The 14,330-nt window shown below is 44.3% G+C and overlaps 1 protein-coding gene across 2 annotated transcripts in view; it reads right to left on the bottom strand.

Annotated features, from left to right (window-relative positions):
* Nucleotides 1-14,330, bottom strand: part of RBPJ (recombination signal binding protein for immunoglobulin kappa J region) — a 316,830-nt gene that overhangs the window by 163,147 nt on the left and 139,353 nt on the right. The window contains exon 1 of one of the 2 annotated variants that reach the window (XM_029589790.1): nucleotides 8,993-9,086. The exons of the other annotated variant lie outside the window; for it this stretch is intronic. The gene's annotated coding sequence lies outside the window, so the exon portion shown is untranslated. Of the gene's footprint in view, nucleotides 1-8,992; nucleotides 9,087-14,330 lie in introns of those variants that run through there. 2 annotated transcript variants of the gene reach the window in all.

Genomic DNA, 14,330 nt, shown 5'->3' on the forward strand with positions numbered 1-14,330 from the left:
AAACGAGTTTACTTCATACATACCATACCAAGAATGAACCTCAACCTTAAGTATGATCTCTGTCTCAAATTTACCTATAGTTCCCCTGCTTAATATTTACTTTGTGCCAAAGATAGTTTCCCTTTGAAGCAAGAACAAAGAGATGGCTTAAGTTAGTCCACTTGAATAAACAGAATCTATAAGGATCAAATAGTTGTAGGTGATACCATTCTATTAGACCAGTGATGGCGAACTCCAGTCCTCGAGTGCCACACACAGGCCAGATTTTCAGGATATCCACAATGAATATACATGAGATAGATTTGCATACAATGGAGGCAGTGCATGTAAATAGAAACATAGAAACATAGAAATGACGGCAGAAGAAGACCAAATGGCCCATCCAGTCTGCCCAGCAAGCTTCACACATTTTTTCTCTCATACTTATCTGTTTCTCTTAGCTCTTGGTTCTATTTCCCTTCCACCCCCACCTTTAATGTAGAGAGCAGTGATGGAGCTGCATCCAAGTGAAATATCTAGCTTGATTAGTTAGGGGTAGTAGCCGCCGCAATAAGCAAGCTACACCCATGCTTATTTGTTTTACCCAGACTATGTTATACAGCCCTTATTGGTTGTTTTTCTTCTCCCCTGCCGTTGAAGCAGGGAGTTATGCTGGATATGCGTGAAGTATCAGTCTTCTCCCATGCTGTTGAAGCAGAGAGCCATGCTGGATATGCATCGAAAGTGAAGTATCAGGCACATTTGGTTTGGGGTAGTAACCGCCGTAACAAGCCAGCTACTCCCGCTTTGTGAGTGCGAACCCTCTTTTCTTCTCCCCTGCCGTTGAAGCAGAGAGCTCTGCTGGATGTGTGAAGTATCAGTTTTTCTTCTCCCCTGCCGTTGAAGCAGAGAACTATGCTGTATATGCATTGAAAGTGAAGTATCAGGCTTATTTGATTTGGGGTAGTAACCGCCGTAACAAGCCAGCTACTCCCCTCTTTGTGAGTGTGAATCCTTTTTTCCACATTTCCTCTTGCTGTTGAAGCTTAGAGCGATGTTGGAGTCACAGTAAGCATGTGTATGTTTATTTAATAAGGGTATTGTCTCCAGGCAGTAGCCATCATTCTGGCGAGTCACCCACTCTTCATTGGCGGCCTCTTGACTTTATGGATCCACAGTGTTTATCCCACGCCCCTTTGAAGTCCTTCACAGTTCTGGTCTTCACCACATCCTCCGGAAGGGCATTCCAGGCGTCCACCACCCTCTCCGTGAAGAAATACTTCCTGACATTGGTTCTGAATCTTCCTCCCTGGAGCTTCAAATCGTGACCCCTGGTTCTGCTGATTTTTTTCCTATGGAAAAGGTTAGTCGTTGTCTTTGGATCATTAACACCTTTCAAGTATCTTTCTCATGCATATTCATTGTAGATATCCTGAAAACCTGGTCTGTTTGTAGCACTCGAGGACTGGAGTTCACCATCACTGTATTAGACTAACAATACAAGTGTGACTTGCTCTCAAATGTATTTGATTTAGTTCAATAAAGATGTCAACTACAACTTGTTTGACTTTTTTCTACTTCTGGAATTTGAATGTGTAAAAGATACATAGAATATATGTAGAGAATCACAAGATACCGGACAATGTGATTAAATATAACAGAAGTGCTCAATTAACACACTCACTACAATAACCATACGAAAAAGAGCACTAATGTATCAAATTTAGAAACAACCAATCATACAAAAATACTTTATTAAATAAATGTATACAAATTTTAAAACATACACAAGCTTTTTATAATTTCTCTTTCATACTTTACATAAATATTTAAATGCATACATTTAAAAAAAACAAAAAAACTTTATGCCACACATGGGCCAGATCTTAAAATCTAGGCGTGGGCGTAGATTTGTTCACGCAACCAGGCGTGAACAAATCTACGTCCGATTTTATATCATGCGTGAGGGGAGCCCCGATGGTTTTCTCCATTCCCTCCAAGGCCTCTGGATGACTGCCGAAAAAGTGATCTTCTGCTGCTGGGCAGGCGCTAGGTCAGGTCCTGGGATCAGTCATCAGAGGTTCCGAGAATACTGTGTCATGTAAAGCTGGTAGGAGGGGATACGAGAAATCAGCATGGCTCCCTGAAACACCTACCTACTGAGTGCATCCTGCGTCCTGTGTTCCCGCCCTGGAGGAGCGGAGGCATGGGTGCGAGAGAGCTTGGCCTTCTTAAGGGCAGACTCCATCACAACCGACTGGTGTGGGAGTTGACGCTTCTCAAACCCCGTAGCATGCTGGACTACATACTCTGCATCAGCCTTCCTGTTCACTAGAGTCATGGAGTTGAGGGGTTCCCAAATCCTAAGGAGCAACTCCTTGAAAATCTCATGGGCGGACAGCCACCACCTCCCCTTTGGGGCATCCACAAATTGGAGAACCTCTAGCATCTTGTGTCTGGCATCCTCCTCCTTAAGTTGGAATGGAATGGCTTCAATCATAGCCTGCACGAAACCAGCAACAGTTAAGTCCTCAGGCGGGGACCAACCCCACTCCTCCAGAGGAGAAGGGTCCGAGGGCAGGAGTGGGGTTGGTCCCACTCAACACCCTTTCGGGGTTATTTGGTCACACAAATGACACCCTCTGACATCATGCGAGGCCCCCAGGCAGAGGATACATACCTCATTGAATCCGTGATGGACATGGTCCGCGGGCACTGGGGGGCACCATTGAAAACCTGATGACACCATCAAAAAAAAAAAAAAAAAGAGGTTGGCGTGCAGTCGATGACTGACTGGCACCACGATGCAGAAGTCGGGAATCTACCATGAAGAATGAAAAAAGGCAGAAACAAGGGTACCTAACGAACGGAGGAACCAAACACGAAAAACCCCGAAAAAGTTAAAACAATTTCAAGCAGAAGAGCTCCACCACCACGAAGCTACTGCACCGCAGAAAAGAAGAGACTGAAGGGGGACCTCTCATGCACACGCAGATAGCAGCAGGCTGGGCATGCTCAGTCTGCCAGTCAAAGTTTCTAGAAACTTTGACAAATGTTTTCCATGCCGGGCTCCATCAGATGATGTTACCCACATTTGAGGACTACCATCCTTCTTGTCCTAGGTGAAACCGGAGTTCGGTGCCATAGGTGGGGGGAGCCATTCTCAAAGAACTCTTGCTCAACTTAAGAACATAAGAAAATGCCATTCTGGGTCAGACCAAGGGTCCATCAAGCCCAGCATCCTGTTTCCAACAGTGGCCAATCCAGGTCATAAGAACCTGGCAAGTAACCCAAAAACTAAGTCTATTCCATGTTACCATTGCTAATGGCAGTGGCTATTCTCTAAGTGAACTTAATAGCAGGTAATGGACTTCTCCTCCAAGAACTTATCCAATCCTTTTTTAAACACAGCTATACTAACTGCACTAACCTCTAGCAACAAATTCCAGAGTTTAATTGTGCGTTGAGTAAAAAAGAACTTTCTCCGATTAGTTTTAAATGTGCCCCATGCTAACTTCATGGAGTGCCCCCTAGTCTTTCTACTATCCGAAAGAGTAAATAACCGATTCACATCTACCCGTTCTAGACCTCTCATGATTTTAAACACCTCTATCATATCCCCCCTCAGTCATCTCTTCTCCAAGCTGAAAAGTCCTAACCTCTTTAGTCTTTCCTCATAGGGGAGTTGTTCCATTCCCCTTATTTTGGTAGCCCTTCTCTGCACCTTCTCCAACGCAATTATATCTTTTTTGAGATGCGGCGACCAGAATTGTACACAGTATTCAAGGTGCGGTCTCACCATGGAGCGATACAGAGGCATTATGACATTTTCCGTTTTATTCATCATTCCTTTTCTAATAATTCCCAACATTCTGTTTGCTTTTTTGACTGCCGCAGCACACTGAACCGACGATTTCAATGTGTTATCCAATATGACACCTAGATCTCTTTCTTGGGTTGTAGCACCTAATATGGAACCCAACATCGTGTAATTATAGCATGGGTTATTTTTCCCTATATGCATCACCTTGCACTTATCCACATTAAATTTCATCTGCCATTTGGATGCCCAATTTTCCAGTCTCACAAGGTCTTCCTGCAATTTATCACAATCTGCTTGTGATTTAACTACTCTGAACAATTTTGTGTCATCTGCAAATTTGATTATCTCACTCGTCGTATTTCTTTCCAGATCATTTATAAATATATTGAACAGTAAGGGTCCCAATACAGATCCCTGAGGCACTCCACTGTCCACTCCCTTCCATTGAGAAAATTGCCCATTCAATCCTACTCTCTGTTTCCTGTCTTTTAGCCAGTTTGCAATCCACGAAAGGACATCGCCACCTATCCCATGACTTTTTACTTTTCCTAGAAGCCTCTCATGAGGAACTTTGTCAAACGCCTTCTGAAAATCCAAGTATACTATATCTACCGGTTCACCTTTATCCACATGTTTATTAACTCCTTCAAAAAAGTGAAGCAGATTTGTGAGGCAAGACTTGCCCTGGGTAAAGCCATGCTGACTTTGTTCCATTAAACCATGTCTTTCTATATGTTCTGTGATTTTGATGTTTAGAACACTTTCCACTATTTTTCCTGGCACTGAAGTCAGGCTAACCGGTCTGTAGTTTCCCGGATCGCCCCTGGAGCCCTTTTTAAATATTGGGGTTACATTTGCTATCCTCCAGTCTTCAGGTACAATGGATGATTTTAATGATAAGTTACAAATTTTTACTAATAGGTCTGAAATTTCATTTTTTAGTTCCTTCAGAACTCTGGGGTGTATACCATCCGGTCCAGGTGATTTACTACTCTTCAGTTTGTCAATCAGGCCTACCACATCTTTTAGGTTCACCGTGATTTGATTCAGTCCAAGTGAATCATTACCCATGAAAACCTTCTCCATTACGGGTACCTCCCCAACATCCTCTTCAGTAAACACCGAAGCAAAGAAATCATTTAATCTTTCCGCGATGGCCTTATCTTCTCTAAGTGCCCCTTTAACCCCTCGATCATCTAACGGTCCAACTGACTCCCTCACAGGCTTTCTGCTTCGGATATATTTTAAAAGGTTTTTACTGTGAGTTTTTGCCTCTACAGCCAACTTCTTTTCAAATTCTCTCTTAGCCTGTCTTTATCCTATTTTCTTCTGTTGGATCCTTCTTCCAATTTTTGAATGAAGATCTTTTGGCTAAAATAGCTTCTTTCACCTCCCCTTTTAACCATGCCGGTAATCGTTTTGCCTTCTTTCCACCTTTCTTAATGTGTGGAATACATCTGGACTGTGCTTCTAGAATGGTATTTTTTAACAATGACCACGCCTCTTGGACATTTTTTTACTTTTGTAGCTGCTCCTTTCAGTTTTTTTCTAACAATTTTTCTCATTTTTTCTAACAATTTTTGGCATGGAAGGAACCAAAAGGCCCCACTCCGAGACAAAAAAACCCGCTCTGACTCTTTACCAACTTGCAGAGCTCTTCCATCTTCTAAGCCCTGTTCCACTAGGACATAGGTGACATCCAACCAATCATAGCAATTGGCTGAATCGTGATTCGATCCCAGGCACTTATAACAGATGTCGTGGCCATTGGTGATGGACATCTTGTGGACACAAACACAGTGTCTGAGGCCACGGGGTGTGGCCTTCTTAGAGCTGAACATCTTAATGTTCTTGTTTTGTTTTTATTTTTATATAGCACTGAAATGTACTACTGAGGTGCTGCCAAAGCAGTGAGGTAACTTTAAACAAATGAGCAGAAAGTACAAAAAACCCGCAGAAGCAGAAGATAAGAAATAATTAGAGTGAGGGTAGCTGTTCGTGAGGAAGCTCAGGCAAACAAGTGACTAAGGGGCCCATGAGGCAGTGTACACGAGATCTCTCACATGTTCAGTAGTAAAAGCTTTACTGAGCCACAGAGATGGGTCTGTTCGACACCAGTGGATAATGTCACACACGTATCATGGTTAATTCAGCTCATCTGTTTTAGATCATCAAAGTTTGTCTCACTTGCAAATCTTATCACCTCACTCATTGCCTTTTCTGGATCATTTATGAATATGTTGAACAGTACAGGTCCCAGTACCAATCCCTGTGGTACTCCATTAAGTTTATTTACTACAAAAAATGTATAGTCCAGTCACCCCAACAATCTTGGCAGAATACAATTAACATCCATAATAAAATCAAACAAACATATCTGTACAGTTTGTCCACATTATAATAATGACATAACACTGCATCATGCACTGGGGCTATACCATGCACTGCCAAGGGAATCCTATAACTCTACAAAAAAGAGCTTCCAAGAGCTTTAATCAAGTGTCTCCTCAAGCTTCTTCCTGAAACTTTGAAAATCATTCATAGCTCTGAGCTCATCTGGAAGAGTGTTCCATCACTTAGGGCCAACTACAAAAAGTTTCTTACCCTTGTTTCCCCAAGTCTAATTTGTTTTACTGATGTCTAGGAAGCTCTAGCCTGAAGATCTTAAGCCAATCTTTATTGCACTGGAGGAGGGTGCAAGAAATGCAAACAGTAGCTATGCTCCACAATTTTCAGCATTTCTATTCCAGCAGAAAGGACTGTATCCTTTTCCCTACCACAAGAGGCATGCCTCAAGGATGTCAAAAACTGGTCCCAGGTTTTGGTAGTACCTGTTTATGGGCTTTTGGCTGCCAGCTTTCTCTCTGCTGGCCTCTAGTTCAGCAGTGTGGGAAGAGTTTGATGTTGAGTAAGACAGAAGGGATACCTCTGGAAAAAGTATTCTAAGAAAAATATTGATGTCTGGCTGGACCAGGCTGGTCTCTTGCTGCTGTAGATAGTGGCATGATGCTCCTTGATCAGAGCCACCAATTCCTGTACCTCATCCCTGAAAATATTCTTGCCCATACAGGGAACATCTTCATGGAGACTACTCGCTCGTAGCCACATGAGCCTCCTGGCTCCTATATTGTCTAAAATCTGGATGCAGTGTTGAATGCCTCATATACAAATTGAATGAGCTGCTTTCCCACATTCCTCCATGACATGCTGGAACTCTGCTAGACATGGTTTTGTGTTCAGCATGCACTTCTGCAAAAATTACACCATGAACAGCTAGTGCACTGCAATCCTGGCACTAAGCATAGAGCCTTGGAAGACTTTCTTTTCAAATACATCCAATGCCTCTGGATCCTTCCTGGGAGGTGTTGGAGTACTTTCATGAAAGCCCTGGACTCTGCTCAGATGCATCTTGTACTACTGACAGACCTTGCTATCGGCAGAAGAATGGACAACTTCTGTGCCAGGCCTCTATCTTCCAAGGTGGACAAGGGCCTGCTCTCCTACGCCAACGCACTCCACTCCAACAACCCGAAGGCACCATAATACTTGTGCTGAAGGGACTGTGTCCTGAAACATTCTGACATGCTCCACACCAAGGAGACAGATGGTGTCCATGTTGACGCCAGAACCAAAATACCAGGTAGAATAAATTGTTTGGTGCCATGGGTGTTGTGCCGCTCGGTTCCGCTCGACACGGCTGAGCTTGCTCACCTCCCAGCCGGCCGGACTTCCTGTTTCTCCGGAGGAGGGCAGAGCACCTCCTGGCATTTCACGGCCTACCCCGTGGGAGGGTGGCCTGGGCTCGCACCCGGGACGCTGCCATCTCCTTGGGCTCCGCCTCCTGGTCGTCCCTATGTGCGCACGCCAGCGCAAGATGTTTAAAGGGATCAGGGCTTCCCGCCCTGATCCCGCCCCATGGATGACATCATCCAAAGCGGGTTATTTAACGCTTCATCCGTCCTCCACTCCTTGAGTTAGCAAGGAGCTCTCTTTTGCATACGAAGCTTCTCCAGGATTTCTTCGTGAAAGAATTACTTTCTTTTGGACTTCCTTCTTCTCAGATTCTTCTCCTCCGCAAGACTCCAGTTTAGCTACTCTGACCACGCTAAGCCGCATGCTTAGACGCTGCTCTACACTCCAGGGCCTCGCTCCATTAAGAAGCTCTAGGCACCCGCTCCTCGGGGGTATCTCGTTCCCATCCACCCTTCGGGGCCTCTACTAACTAGACAACCACTCCTCGGGGGTCTCTCTCTTTATTCATTTCAGGATCTCTGGACTATCAGGTACTTGCTCCTTGAGGGCCTACCAGTCTATGTATCCTGCACCCATATTACCAGGAAGACGCCTGTACTCCTGTGAGTCACTCTACGATCCGGTGCTCCAACTCCACCCACCAGGCTTGGCGTTACCCGCACTGCGGGCTCCCACCTATCTTGATCAGGGTGAGATTCACCTGAGACTATTGAACGTATTGGCACCTCGCGGACCTCAGTGCCTTATCTTTCTGCTTCATACCAACTATCTACAGCAGTACAATAAAGAGTTCCATTCATCCCGTGTCTGCCATCTGAGTTTAGCCTATCGCTGTGGTTCCCCATGAAGCCCCTCCCCGTGGGAGGAGTCATTTCCACAACGACCAAGGGTCCACAATGCCACAAACACAACAATGGGGACCTTCTAGCCAGGAAGGATGAGGGGGCATGCGTCAAGGAGACAACTTTTCTGCTTGGCATTCAAAACAGGCCCATCTCCGTGGAACTCGGCACCAATGTCACTTGCTTTTCGGTGCCAAGGAAGACAGTTCTAGAGAGGATACCTCGTATTGCTTAGGAGCTCATCTGTTGTCTTCTGCTTCCATGCCTCACTCAACCCATGACCTGAGACGGATCTGGGAGCTGGCGTCAAAGTGGAGGAAGTCCATATTTTTGAAATTCAAAAAACTCAGGTCTTCATGTGACTTCTCTGTATCTTATTTGCAATATCAAACCATACTGTCTGAAGATCACTGGTGCTTAGGCAGGCACCTACCTGGCCATTAGAGACATTACTCCCATTTGTGAGCACTAGGTCCAGTATCACACCCTCCCTCATGGATTCCCTTACCATTTGTTTGACAAGAGCTCCTTGAAGGGCATCCACTTAACTCTCTAATTCTTGTAGTTTCTGCAGATGGGATACTGCAATCCATACCTTGCAGATTAAATTCTTCAACAACCAACACTTCTCTCTTCATTCCCATCTTTTGGATGTCTTCATGCAGATCTGTCCAGTTCTTCTGTCTGAATTGGAGGCCTGTAGACCACACAGATGTAAATGGAAGTATCTTTTTTGTTTTTTCTTTAGGAAGCCAATAATGCTTCTTTCCCTACCACATGTTCCTTGCATTTCAGTTCCTTGCATATTGTTTTTGACATAAAGAGCTAATCCTCCCCCTTTTCTGTCCTCTGTCTTTCCTTAAGTTATAACCTAGGATGCCCATATAACAATCATGAGACTCAGTGAACTATGTCTCTCTAACAGCAACGATGTCCAAGTCGCTTCCACCATTAGGGCCTGCAGATCTGGGATTTTATTGCCCAGACTACAAACATTTGTGATCATAGCTATCCAACTTTTCTCCCTTGATTTGCCTCTCTTACTGGTCACCTTTTCTGCTTTTTTGAGCTGATTGATTTTATTTTCTTCTCCCACTTCCTGTATTGCTTAGGGGTGACATGCCAGTTTCATTGGCCACCTCCTGCCACAGTCGCCCTCTAGTCTAAATGCCTGTTAATGAATGATCTGAATTTATAGTTTAGCATCTTATTTCCTGCCTCGGACAAATATAGACATTTGATATTTTATAATTTCTCTCTATATGTCAGTGACTGGGAGGAGGGGGCAATTTTTCCACATGCAGAACATTTAACCATGTCATGTGTGAATCTCAAACAGTAAAGCTACAGATCTTTTAGATCCAAGCTGAACAGTTTGTGCCTGCATTTAGAACAGAGTTTAAAAGGCTAATCTGATCTGGGACTTTTCTCCAACATCATTGTTTTAGGTAAGACATGATAAAATGAATTTTTTTTTGTGGCCACTCAACAAAAAGCAAAATCCTAAAGAAATTAAAAGAAACAAAATGTCATGAAACATTCAATAAATCATGAAAAATACAGTTGCAGCCGAGACAGCACATAGAAAATTCCTTTGCTTCAGCGGAAGAAAAAAAGTACTGAGGCAGCTTTTGTGGAGGTAGCTATACAACAACATTCAGACATGCTCAGAAAGATTTCTAGAGAGCGCGTATTCTGCATCAGTGCCATGCAGAAACATCACCCACTTGTGTAGCTGCTTTGGTCCTACTTATCCCTGGAGAAAGCACTAACTACACTAAAGTTTACTCTGAGATAGTCTTCAGACCAGACTCTGAAAGATGTAGAAGGTATTCAAGCAGTTTTTGTTGGGGCTGTATCTGACACCACAAAGCAAACCTCCATTTACAACCATATGACCTTCTGGTAGAAACCTTCCTAGAAGCCAGCAGAACAAGAGATATCCTAATTTAAGTTCAGGGAATCAAGTATTAACATCTCAATATCTAGGCTGTGAAGTTTAGGGACATGATGTTGGGATAAAGCTGCATTCATTGATACTGAGAATGTCGTAAAATTCCTCATCCAAATTGGATCCTTGATGGACAACTCCCCCCATCAGCAATAACCAAATCTGTCTCAGCAAATAAAGAGCTATTAAAAATCATAACCCCTCTGTCTCTTCTCAATTTAAAAAATGTTTAACACCAGAGGTATGAGAGGATATGAATGCATAAGACCCTGTCCCAGCTTAGGGAGAAGACATCTGAAGCTAGCCTGCTTTGTGACTAAATTCTCAAACAGAACTGTGGAACGTTTCTGTTCAGAGGAGATGCAAACTGATCTACTGCAGGTGTCCTCCACTCATGGAATGTCCAGTTTGTTACTCCTTCCTCCAAGGACCACCTATGTGGCTCCAGGACTTGACACTGTTTTTCCATGCCTGCCAGAAACGTGAACCTTAAGAGTCATTCCTTGAAAAATGGCCCAAGTCAACATCTGCACAGATTTCCATCACAGCAAGTACAATACTGTTCCTCCCTGTTTGCTTACATAGTACATGGCTATTTAGTTACCTGTCTGAACTAAGCCAATTTTGCTACCCACCAATCTCTGAAAGGCCTTAGAGCATTCCACATTGCATTTAATTCAAGCAGATTTATGTCACAGCAATCTTCCTGAGTAAACATACTCGCCAGATGTGAAGCCCATCTACATAAGCACCCCAGCTCAGGTTGGATGTGTCATTACAGTAATTTAGACTGAAGGATTTTCAAAGGCCAAATCTGAATAGTTCAGCCACCAGAACAGAGAGCGCCTAAGCTGATGTCTCAGATCTTGAGAGGCACTGCAATCTTCTGGTCCACTGGGTTTGCCTCATGTTGGCATGGTAGTGCAGATACCATTAGGTTTAACATCCTCAACAGCACCCATGCTGAAGTCTGCTGACTCTTTTTTAATCACCTCCATAATGGACACCAAGGCTGTATTCCTTTTTTGTGGAAGAAGATCCTATCAGACAAATCTAATTGGGGTTTTTTTATTAGGTGACTAGATAGTTGGATAGAGGAAGAGTGCTCAATGTGATCTACTTGGATTTCAGCAAAGCTTTCGATACAGTCCCGCATAGGCAGCTTGTGAATAAAATGAGAAGCTTAGGAGTGACTGCCAAGGTGGTAGTGTGGATTACAAACTGGTTGACTGATAGGAGACATAGGGGCGGATTTTAAAAGGCCTGCAAGCGTAAATCTGGAAGGATTTACGCGCGCCGGCACGCCTATTTTGCATAGGCCGCCGGCACGCATAAAGCCCCGGGACGCACGCAAGTCCCGGGGCTTTCGAAAAGGGGCGGGAGGGGGCGTGTCCGGGGGCGTTCCCGAAACGATGCAGCGTTTCGGGGCGGGCCGCGGCATATCGGGGGCGGGCCCGGGGGCATGGTCGAGGCCTCCGGACCAGCCCCCGGGACTGGAGGACGGAGTGGGGCTGCTGGCCGGCAGGCGTAACTTTGCCGACAAAGGGAGGGGGGGGGTTAGATAGGGCCGGGGGAGGGCGAAGGAAAGTTCCCTCCGAGGCCGCTCCGAAATCAGAGCGGCCTTGGAGGGAACAGGCAGCGCGCACTGGGCTCGGCGCGCGCAGGTTGCACAAATGTGCACCCCCTTGCGTGCGCCGACCCCGGATTTTATAAGATACGCGCGTATCTTATAAAATCCAGCGTACTTTTGTTTGCGCCTGGTGCGCGAACAAAAGTACGCGATTGCGTATTTTTTAAAGATCTACCCCACAGTGTAATGGTAAATGGAACAAACACTGAAGAGAAAACAGTGTTAAGTGGAGTGCCACAGGGTTTGGTTTTGGGACTGCTTCTGTTCAATATTCTTGTGAGCGACATCGTGGAAGGGACAGAAGGTAAAATTTGTCTATTTGCAGATGATACTAAAATCTACAATAGAGTGGACACGCCTGAAGGAATAGAGAGAAAGAAAAGGGTTTTAAGAAAACTGGAAGAATAGTTGAAGATTTGGCAGCTGGGATTCAGTGCCAAGAAGTGCAGAGTCATGCATCTGGGGTGCGGTAATCCATAAGAGCTGTATGTGATAGGAGAATGAAAAATTGATGTGCACAAACCAAGAGAAGGATCTTGGGGTAATAGTATCTGGAGATCTGAAGATGGCAAAGCAATATGGCAAGGTGATAGCTAAAGCCAGAAGAATGCTGGGCTGCATAGAAAGGAATAACCAGTAAGAAAAAGAGGTGATAATGCCCTTGTACAGGTCCTTGGTAAGGCCTCACTTGGAGTACTGTGTTCAATTCTAGAGTCCATATCTCAAAAGGGACAAAGTCAAGATGGAGCTGGTCCAGAGAAGAGCAACCAAAGTGATATAGGGTTTGTATGAGAAGACCTATGAGAGGCTGAAGGATCTGAATATGTATACACTGGAAGAGAGGAGGTGCAGGGGAGATATGATACAGACCTTCAAATACCTGCAAGGTTTTAATGATGCAGGTTCAACAAACCTTTTCCGTTGGAAAGAAATCAATAGAACTTGGGGTTACAAAATGGAATTCCAAGGAGGATGACTCTGAACCAACATCAGGAAATATTTCTTAATGGAGACTGTGATAGATGCCTGGAATGCCCTTCTGGAGGAGGTGGTGAAAAAATTCAAAGGGGCATAGGATAAACACTGTGGATCCCTAAAGGCAAGAGAATGGAAATGAAGAAAATAATGCAATGGGGTAACTTGCTGGTGTGACAGTTACTACCCTTAACCAATAAGCCTTCATACTCTTGATGCAACTCCAACATTGCTCTCTGCTTCAACAGCAGGGGGAAAAGGGGAATTGGATTCAAACATCAACTAACAAAAGCCCCAACTTTTACGGTCTGGAGAAACAAAAGTATGGGGGTAACTTACTGATGAGGCGATTACTACTCTTAACCAATAAACCTGATACTTTGATGCAACTGCAGCACTGCTCTCTGCTTCAACAACAAGGCATAACAGGGAATTGGATTCAAACAGCAGCCAATGAGGGCCCTGACTTTTATGGTCTGGAAAACTGATAAGCATGCGGGTAACAATTGTGCAGAAGATACTACCATAAAGCTTGCTGAGCAGACTAGATGGACCATTTGGTCCTTTTCTGCCATCTTTTCTAAGTTTCTATATGAAAGACTTTTGCTCCCAAGATCTTCTCTCTAAAGAGGTTTTTCCTGTTACAAGGCACGGCCACAAACTTATTCTGAACATGCTGATGGAGATCTGAGGCCTTGCAGCCATGAGAATCTAAATATTCCAATTGCAGTGGCAGATGCACTTATGTTGTTTCAAAAACATTGTAGGTTAATCTGACTAGATGTTTATCACACTCCTAACCCCTTGTCCACTAGTGACTCCAGCTCATCACGTTTCTCCTGAGGAATATAGCTTAACAGAGCCTTAACCATGAAATGCAGATAGGATGCTATATGGGAAGCAACAAAGTGTTCCGATATATTTTTCTCCCAACAAAATTAAGGGTTTGTGGCTCACACCCAGGGGCACAGAAGAGTGAGTTTTCATTCTCTTGGCCTCCTTCAGAGACAATACCACAATTATAGACTGGTGAGACTGTTCTCTCTCAGATCCAGGAGCCTTTTGGACAGAATACATCATGTCTGCCTTCCTACTATCTAGAGGTACAGAAATGAGAGGAGGGCTTCCCATATTCTTAACTGTACCTCTTTAAGAAAGTCAGAGAGGCTGTGCCACAACATCCTTAAGGATATTCAGGAACTGGAGGATTCCAACATTTCTTGCCTGGGCTCAACCCCCTTTTCTAATTTAAATGGAATGGCCAAAGTTATTTCCTTAAATTCAGGAAAGTAGAGTTCTTCCAATGGAGACTCTCTCCTTTCCTGTGGAGGAGAGGGGTCTGAAAGAAGATTTGTAAATTCCTTGTGTTCAGAGTAG

The sequence above is a fragment of the Rhinatrema bivittatum genome, chromosome 1, assembly GCF_901001135.1.
Source record: "Rhinatrema bivittatum chromosome 1, aRhiBiv1.1, whole genome shotgun sequence".
In the NCBI taxonomy this organism is placed as follows: Eukaryota; Metazoa; Chordata; class Amphibia; order Gymnophiona; family Rhinatrematidae; genus Rhinatrema; species Rhinatrema bivittatum.